Source organism: Hakea prostrata, chromosome 5 (assembly GCF_041222555.1).
Source record: "Hakea prostrata isolate BN-2017 chromosome 5, UWA_Hpros_2, whole genome shotgun sequence".
NCBI classification, from domain to species: domain Eukaryota; kingdom Viridiplantae; phylum Streptophyta; class Magnoliopsida; order Proteales; family Proteaceae; genus Hakea; species Hakea prostrata.
The window spans coordinates 45,724,290-45,731,788 of NC_142604.1; the positions used below are offsets into that span (position 1 = coordinate 45,724,290).

General features: G+C 30.5%; 1 non-coding gene across 1 annotated transcript; it reads left to right on the top strand.

Moving 5' to 3' along the window:
- The first annotated feature begins 3,738 nt into the window (after positions 1-3,738).
- TRNAM-CAU (transfer RNA methionine (anticodon CAU)) lies at positions 3,739-3,825 on the top strand. The gene is given in 2 exon segments: positions 3,739-3,776; positions 3,790-3,825. It is a non-coding gene; the product is annotated as a tRNA-Met (tRNA).
- The last annotated feature ends 3,674 nt before the right edge of the window (positions 3,826-7,499 follow it).

Consider the following 7,499-nt stretch of genomic DNA (forward strand, 5'->3'; position numbering starts at 1 on the left):
TTTCAAGCAAACACTAATTTGTTTATTATTATTATTATTATTAAATTTTTTTTTTTGTGTAGTTGGACCAGTGGGTCTTATGTAGAATGTATAAAAAAGGAAGAGATCAGAATGAAGAAACTCAAGAAGAACGTGCAGACAATAATGATCTTTGTGAGGCAGATTGTCAACATTCTTTGCCTGCGAGTGGTCCTGATATTTCCAATCTAATTGAACCAGAATGCAACAATGATCGCAGTATAGTTAGTTACAATGGGCAAGGAAACCCATTTGGTGCCAATGAATTTAGTGGATTGAGAAACCCACCTGATGAGATTGGATGTAGTCATGCTCTTCAACAAGAATCCATTGGACTGAGAAACTTAGTTGGTGAGAATGAATCTGGACACGCTCTTCCATATCACACTGGAAATGAAAATCTAATTGGTGAGTATGAATATAGTCATGATGTTCAGCATAACTCCAGTGGATTGAGAAACCCAGTTGGTACTAGTGAATCCAATAATGCTTTTCATTATAATTACACTGGACACTACATAAACCCAGCTGGTGATCAGTTTGTCTCCAATCTTTCTCCTCAATGTGGCTACAATGGAAACCCAGCTGGTGAGTGTGTACTTTATCACGCACCTCAACATGTCTACACTGGAAACCCAGCTGGTGAGTTTGCACCTTATCACGCACCTCAACATGTCTACACTGGAAACCCAGCTGGTGAGTCTGTACCAAATCATGCTCCTCAATACAGCTACAATGGAGACCCAGTACGCAATTATGCTCCTCAACCTAGCAACTATGACTACCCAGTTTATGAATCTATACCCAATCATGCTCCTCAATGTAGCCACTGTGACTACCCAGTTGATGATATACCCAGTAGTGGGAATGAATATAGACATGCTCTCCGGCATATCACTACACTAATGAATCCAAAACCATGTTTTATGCTTACTGATAAGCAATGTGCCAACTTCATCAATTATGGTCATGAGAATATTGGTAATTCAGCTACACCAGTTTCTGTAAACCAACCAACAAATCCAACAAAAGACATCTACAACCTGGATTTGTTTGAGACTGGGCCCTATTACAGTGATGATCTGGGTGGGCCATTCAACTTCTCTGATGGGGATTAGTCGTCGTGATGAGTGATCTAGTAGCCAGTCGACTTCTACTGTGGAGAATAAGCACTCTAGTCAGCATATCAAGTTGAGGAAAATTTGAGGAATTATGTATTAAGGGGGGGGGGGGGAATAGGCTGTAAGTGGATTTTGCTTAATTTTTTAGTTTAATTGTAAATACAACATAAATTGTAGATTTCAATGATATTAAAATAATGCAATTAACCATAAGACAAGTATTTTATAGTGGTTTGACTATGCAACTCTATGTCCACTTTTTTCTTGGTCTCAAGAAAGTATTCTACTAGTGATTCTCTTTCTATACAATGGGTAAATATCAAACCCTTTACAATCTATGTTCAATAGGGCAATAACATCTTTTACAATATTTGTTCTAAGTAGGGTAGCACCCTTTACAATCTTTGTTCTAAGTAGGGTGAGAACATCCTCCACAATCTTTGTTCTAAATAGGAAATGGACGATGATTTGACACCAGATATTTGGAGGTGTGGAAAGGGCAGCTATGAGAAGTGGAAAAACCATAAAAAAAAGACGATTGTTTGTGGAGGTTTCCACAGAAAGACCCTAGAATTAAACAACAATACAATTAGAAGAAATTGAAAATATCATTTAACAAGGGGTGTGACACTTTAACCCTTCTTTGAATATGATGCAATGATGAATTAATGCTCAAGGAAAGAGATGCACCATTAATGCAATACCAATGACCTTCAACCACTTTAATCTTTACTCCAATGAGCTTGCTTGACAAATTTAGAATGTCCCTTAAAGTTGAATAAAATTGGAAAGCAAATAATCAATGTTTCTTCACAAATTGAGATGAGATAATAATTGTTCAATAGGTAAGGTAGAAGCTCTCAAATAGGGTTGGTTGAGCTTATATAGATAGCATTCCGTAGCTTGGCTCAACCTCCCAACGGATAGAAATTTCTGTGAAATTTCAGTCCAAAAGGACGTTCGTCTAAATCAAACGGAGATTCGTCAAAATAGCTGTTGGGCTTATGTCAGGGCAGACGCCCGTTTGGCTAGCCTGTAGCAGACGGACATCCGTCTGCAGCACAGAGAACACACTAAGGTGCATACATGGACTTGATTGAGTTTTTGGTATTTCTAGCCAATCCTAAACCTCATACACTCTCCTAATATGTCTTAGGTCAATCTAGTGACATGATATGCGTATGATATAGTGCGCTTACAGATGAATACATGTAGAAGTGTTCTAAGTCTCGAATTTATCTAAGTCTTGAACTTGACTTGATTTTCACATCTTCTTGTGCTTTGATCTTGATGCTCATTTTGATCTTGGTTCATTATCCAAGTTTATATGATATTGACTTGGGCTTGAGCATCCAATATAATGAGTTGGATTTGATCAATTTGTTTTAAAAAATGAGCTGGACAATCACAACTTAATATAGACATTAGTCATTTGTGTTTGTTATCATCAAAACTAATGGAGGCTGACGTGGGAATGCTAACATGACATTTCCCAACAAACATATATTCCTAACTTTCTTTGGGACTTATCTTTTTGCATTGTGGGTGAAACAATTGGAGTACAAATTGCACATCCAAAAATTCTAAAAAGGAAATATTTAACTTATGATCATAAGTCAATGGTAATGGGGATAATTTATGACAACGTGTTGACTTGATACGTACCCAAGTAATGATGCGTATAAAATATTATATCTCTATGCTAACACAAGAGTTTTGTTTTCATAAGCAATGGTTTAGTTATTAACTCGAGACATTTAATAAATGATTCAATCAAACAATTTCAAGTGTGGACATGAGCAATAGGCTGTTCAATTGTGATTTTAGTTGACATTCAATAATTATTAAAAGTCTGAGATGTAAATTCACCAGCATTATCAAGAAGAAATGTTTTTATTTTATAATACATAAATTGTGCTATTAATCTAGTTATTCGAGCAACCAATCTCGTAAATACCAAATTGTGAATTTATAATGAACATATATGTAACCATATTATATATGTATATATTAAAACTATGTATTATCTGAATAGTTTACTTGACGGGTGAATGAACTATACATATTTAAAAAATATAGGGGATTCAATCCCAACTTTAGCTGTGATTGTTTGATAATAGATTTTTCTTAAGAACAATCTGTACAAGAAAATTCATTGAATTGAAGAATCTTCTAGTTCTTCAATAGACGACTATATAAATTTTAATAATTTTTGCATCATATTTGATGCAGGATTGTCCAATCGGTTATGCCAAATAATAAAGTTATCATAATCAATATTCTTTTGATTTACTAAAGCATGAGTTTTAACTATGCGAATATTTATTTAGTAAACACTGAGAGAAAAAACATAATATTTTTTAGTAATGTGTAGATATTCACTTTTACCATAATTAGTGGTCTTAATATAATAGTCATTTGGCAAATATATTTGAAACTAAATAAAATTTTTTAGACGTACTATAAAATAATGCACCATTTATAACCAATTTGGTCCAAAGGTAATAATAAATTAACTCTTATAGAGTCTTCAATTAATTTTGTATTGCAATTATTGTATGGACATTGACTTCCTTATCATCAAATAAGAGAAAACTAAGGGGTGGTGGCGCAGTTGGCTAGCGCGTAGGTCTCATAGCTATATTGAGTGATCCTGAGGTCGAGAGTTCGAGCCTCTCTCACCCCAACTTTTTATGGTGCTACAAGAACTCTATTTAATTGAATTTGTGGTTGACAATCACAATGTCACTTCAGCAACAATTTATACTTTTTCTCTTCCTTGAAAGCTTGGTCGTCCTAAGAAGGTTCACGCATTGAGGAAAGTGTTAACAAGTAAAAAGGATTCTATGGCAGAGGGATTCAAGAAAGTAGATGTAGCTTTAAAGAAAGTATCTACAGTAAATAAGAGACTTTCATTGGAAGATGACAGTGTTGCTATGTAATTGTTAATATGAAGTTTTTCTTTACGAATATTCGTGGCATTGGTAATGCATCTGGGGGGAGGGCTCTTACACTTTTGTTAGACTCATCAACCAGATATTTTGTGTGTCATTGAACCAAAAGTGGATGGCAGTAACTGCCCAATTCTAATGGGTTAATTGTTATCAAATGCAAGTAAGAACCAGTGAGGAAATGTATATTGGGGGCAACTGTTGTTGCGGTGAGCAAGGTTGATTCCTCTTAAGGTTCTAATTGTTGTAGTATAATATGCATTATAGCACATTAGAGAATATTCATATTCTTCATCAGAATGAAACAAAATGTTTCAAAAGATATGTAAAAAATCAACATAAATAAAAGAATAAAATTAAAAGGAAAAAAAATTGCATTTAAGATAAACAAACGAATATAACATTAATTTTATTTTTATTTGAACCTTAATAACATAACCTTTTTATAGGCAAAATTTGCTTCAATATCATTAATTTTTAAAAGTCAATTTCATCTCAAATTATTTTCATTTCTTTAATTGAAGTTTGATAAAGTTTAACAAAATGTTGTGGAGTACGACAGATACATACTCAATAACATTTCATACAACATCGATGATAAATATTACCTTTATTTTTTGAAGAGTTACATTGAAATTTTTTATTATTCTCTTGTTTATTTCCATCATAATGGCGGTAATTATTCTGTCTATTACCTTGTCCATATCCAAAGTCATAACCATCATTATAATTTTGCATTCTTTCAAGTTTATCATTAATTTCTACATTCACTTAACATAATAGAAAAAAATCAATAAGATGAACTTAATGATTTTTCATTAATAATTCATTATTTTGCTCAACCAGAAAGAGGCATGAGATTCAAAGTACCTTTTAAAACTTTTTTCGCAATATTGTTGTTGCAACAACATATTAGAAGTTTGAAAATTTTAAAAGGTTCTCTTTTTTAATAAGTTCATATCAATAATATTTTCTCTATATAATTTCAGTTGAAAATTAATTTTAAAAACTATAAAACTGTACTTATTTATAATTTTAAAATCTTGCAACTGTAGACATATTAAATTTTTTTTATTTTACAAAGCTAGTAATCAGTGATACAATAAATAAATCTACCAAGTTAGTGTTGATTGATGATAAACCACAATTGTCAAAGCAACCCAATGTGTTGCACGATTGCACAAGCTATTATAAATAATACAACATTATAATTTTATATAATTGTGTTTATAAATAATATAGATTTCAGAAAATATTGAATATTATACTACTATAGATGTAATAAGAGAAAATCAATACAATAAAACAAGTATGAGATATAAATTATATGTTAAAATACAAACATATACAATCAATAATTATCATGACATTTAACATAATTACCAAAACAAGTGTTAAAAACAGAAAAGGAAAAAAAAAAATAAAAATAGCAAACCATTATTTGATACAGAAAAAAACTAAGAATTAAAACATTAAATCATAGACCATAATTTAATCTATTAAAAAAAATCATTTCTAATGAATTTTTGATGTCAGATTGAAGTTTTTTATATTTTTAGCTTATTACAAAATGAAATTTCTAAACAAATTATCAATAAAATCCTAAATCATTTAAAAAAATTATGATAATCACCAATTAACTAATTAATTTACAAAAAAATAAAGGATTCATGCAAGTGTTATTATATTATATTATAGGGATAATTACAGTTGTCCCCTGTAGTTTGATTTTATTACTAATAAAACCCTGTTCTTTACGAAATTACTGTTACCCCCTTCCTTATAACGGTGTTAAGTTGCCGTTAAGTTTGAATATGTAATGTCTAATTTGCCCTTCATTAAAATTAAGAAATCAAAAGACGATGCTATTCCATTTATAAAACCAAATTAAATGTCAATTTTACTCTAAACTTCATTTATTTTGAATTAATGAAATGGACAAAATCCAAATCCGATTTGGTTTCCCACCTTCACAAAACTTCATCTATTTTGAATTAAAGAAATGAGCAAAATCCAAATTCGATTTAGTTTTCCACATTCACTAAACTTCATTTATTTTGAATTAAAGAAATGAACAAAATCCAAATCCAATTTGGTTTCCCACTCTCACTAAACTTCATTTAGTTTGAAAAAATTGTAGGTGATATTTAGTTTCCAATTTGAGTTGAATTTGATTTTCCTTCCTCTTCCGTTTCTATTTGAATTTTATTCAATCATTCTTTCCTTTTTCTTTTTTTTTTGAGAATAAAACGGATTATAGTTTTTTTTTTTTGTCCACAATTAATTAAGGGTACTACTGTAATTTGACAAAAGAGTAAATAAGTAAAGAGACAAGTATAAGGGTATTTTGGGGGAGGGTTTTTGAGAAAATATAAAGATGCCACATCATTAGTTAACTAAAGGAACTTAACGGTAGGGGGGCAATAGTGATTATAGACAAAGTTGAAGGTTGGATTAGTAATTTTGAAAAGTACAGGGGATACAAAAGTAATAAAATCAAAGTACAGGAGGCCAATAGTAATTATCCCTATATTATATTATACTTTTTTAATGAGTTCAAAAGAAACTTTATTGTATTAATAAAACTTAACGATCTAAGAACTTATCATTTGTTTGACTCTAAGATTCAATAGATTACATATCATAATTAAGAAAACTTATATTGCAAAATAGACAAGACAAACTTCAGTGTTTACAGAAAGCAAGCGCAGGGAGGTCAATAGTTATTTTTATATTAAAAAAGAAACCATAATAGTGTATAGTGTATCATCTTTCCTCTTAAAACACAATTACTTTAAAAGGATCGTGCTAATTACATGTTATAAAATGAAGAATATATTTTAAAGACAATGAAAAAAATTAAGACAAGATGAATTGAACTTTCATCAGTTAGTTATATACACTACATATTTATAGTAGTAGTAGTATCTTCTCTTGTATGGAAATATTAGAGTTTACGATAAAATATAATATACGATTCTTGCACACAATGAGACGATCTTGATATAGAATGATGGATTACTACGATCTTCAGTTAATATAGGAATGTATGTCATTAATAATACATACTAAGGTGGCTAAGGCCTTCATTTGAAAGTTACATATTTTAGTACGATCTTTTTGAAAGTGATGAACATCCACAATCAATATTATTTATAATACTATCTATATTATTCTAACTATTACTAATTTTCACATATTTATTTTAAAACGTACAAACCCACTCTAAAATCTTATAAGGTTTAACGAGATCGAATCACCAAAATTTATTTTTTAAACTGAATCAAAACCGAAAACCGAACTTTCCACCTATCCTTCATATACCCTCATTCATAGGTGAAACCTAATTGGATCTAACAATTATGGATATTATTATAATAGTGACAATTATATCTTTTAAAACACAAAC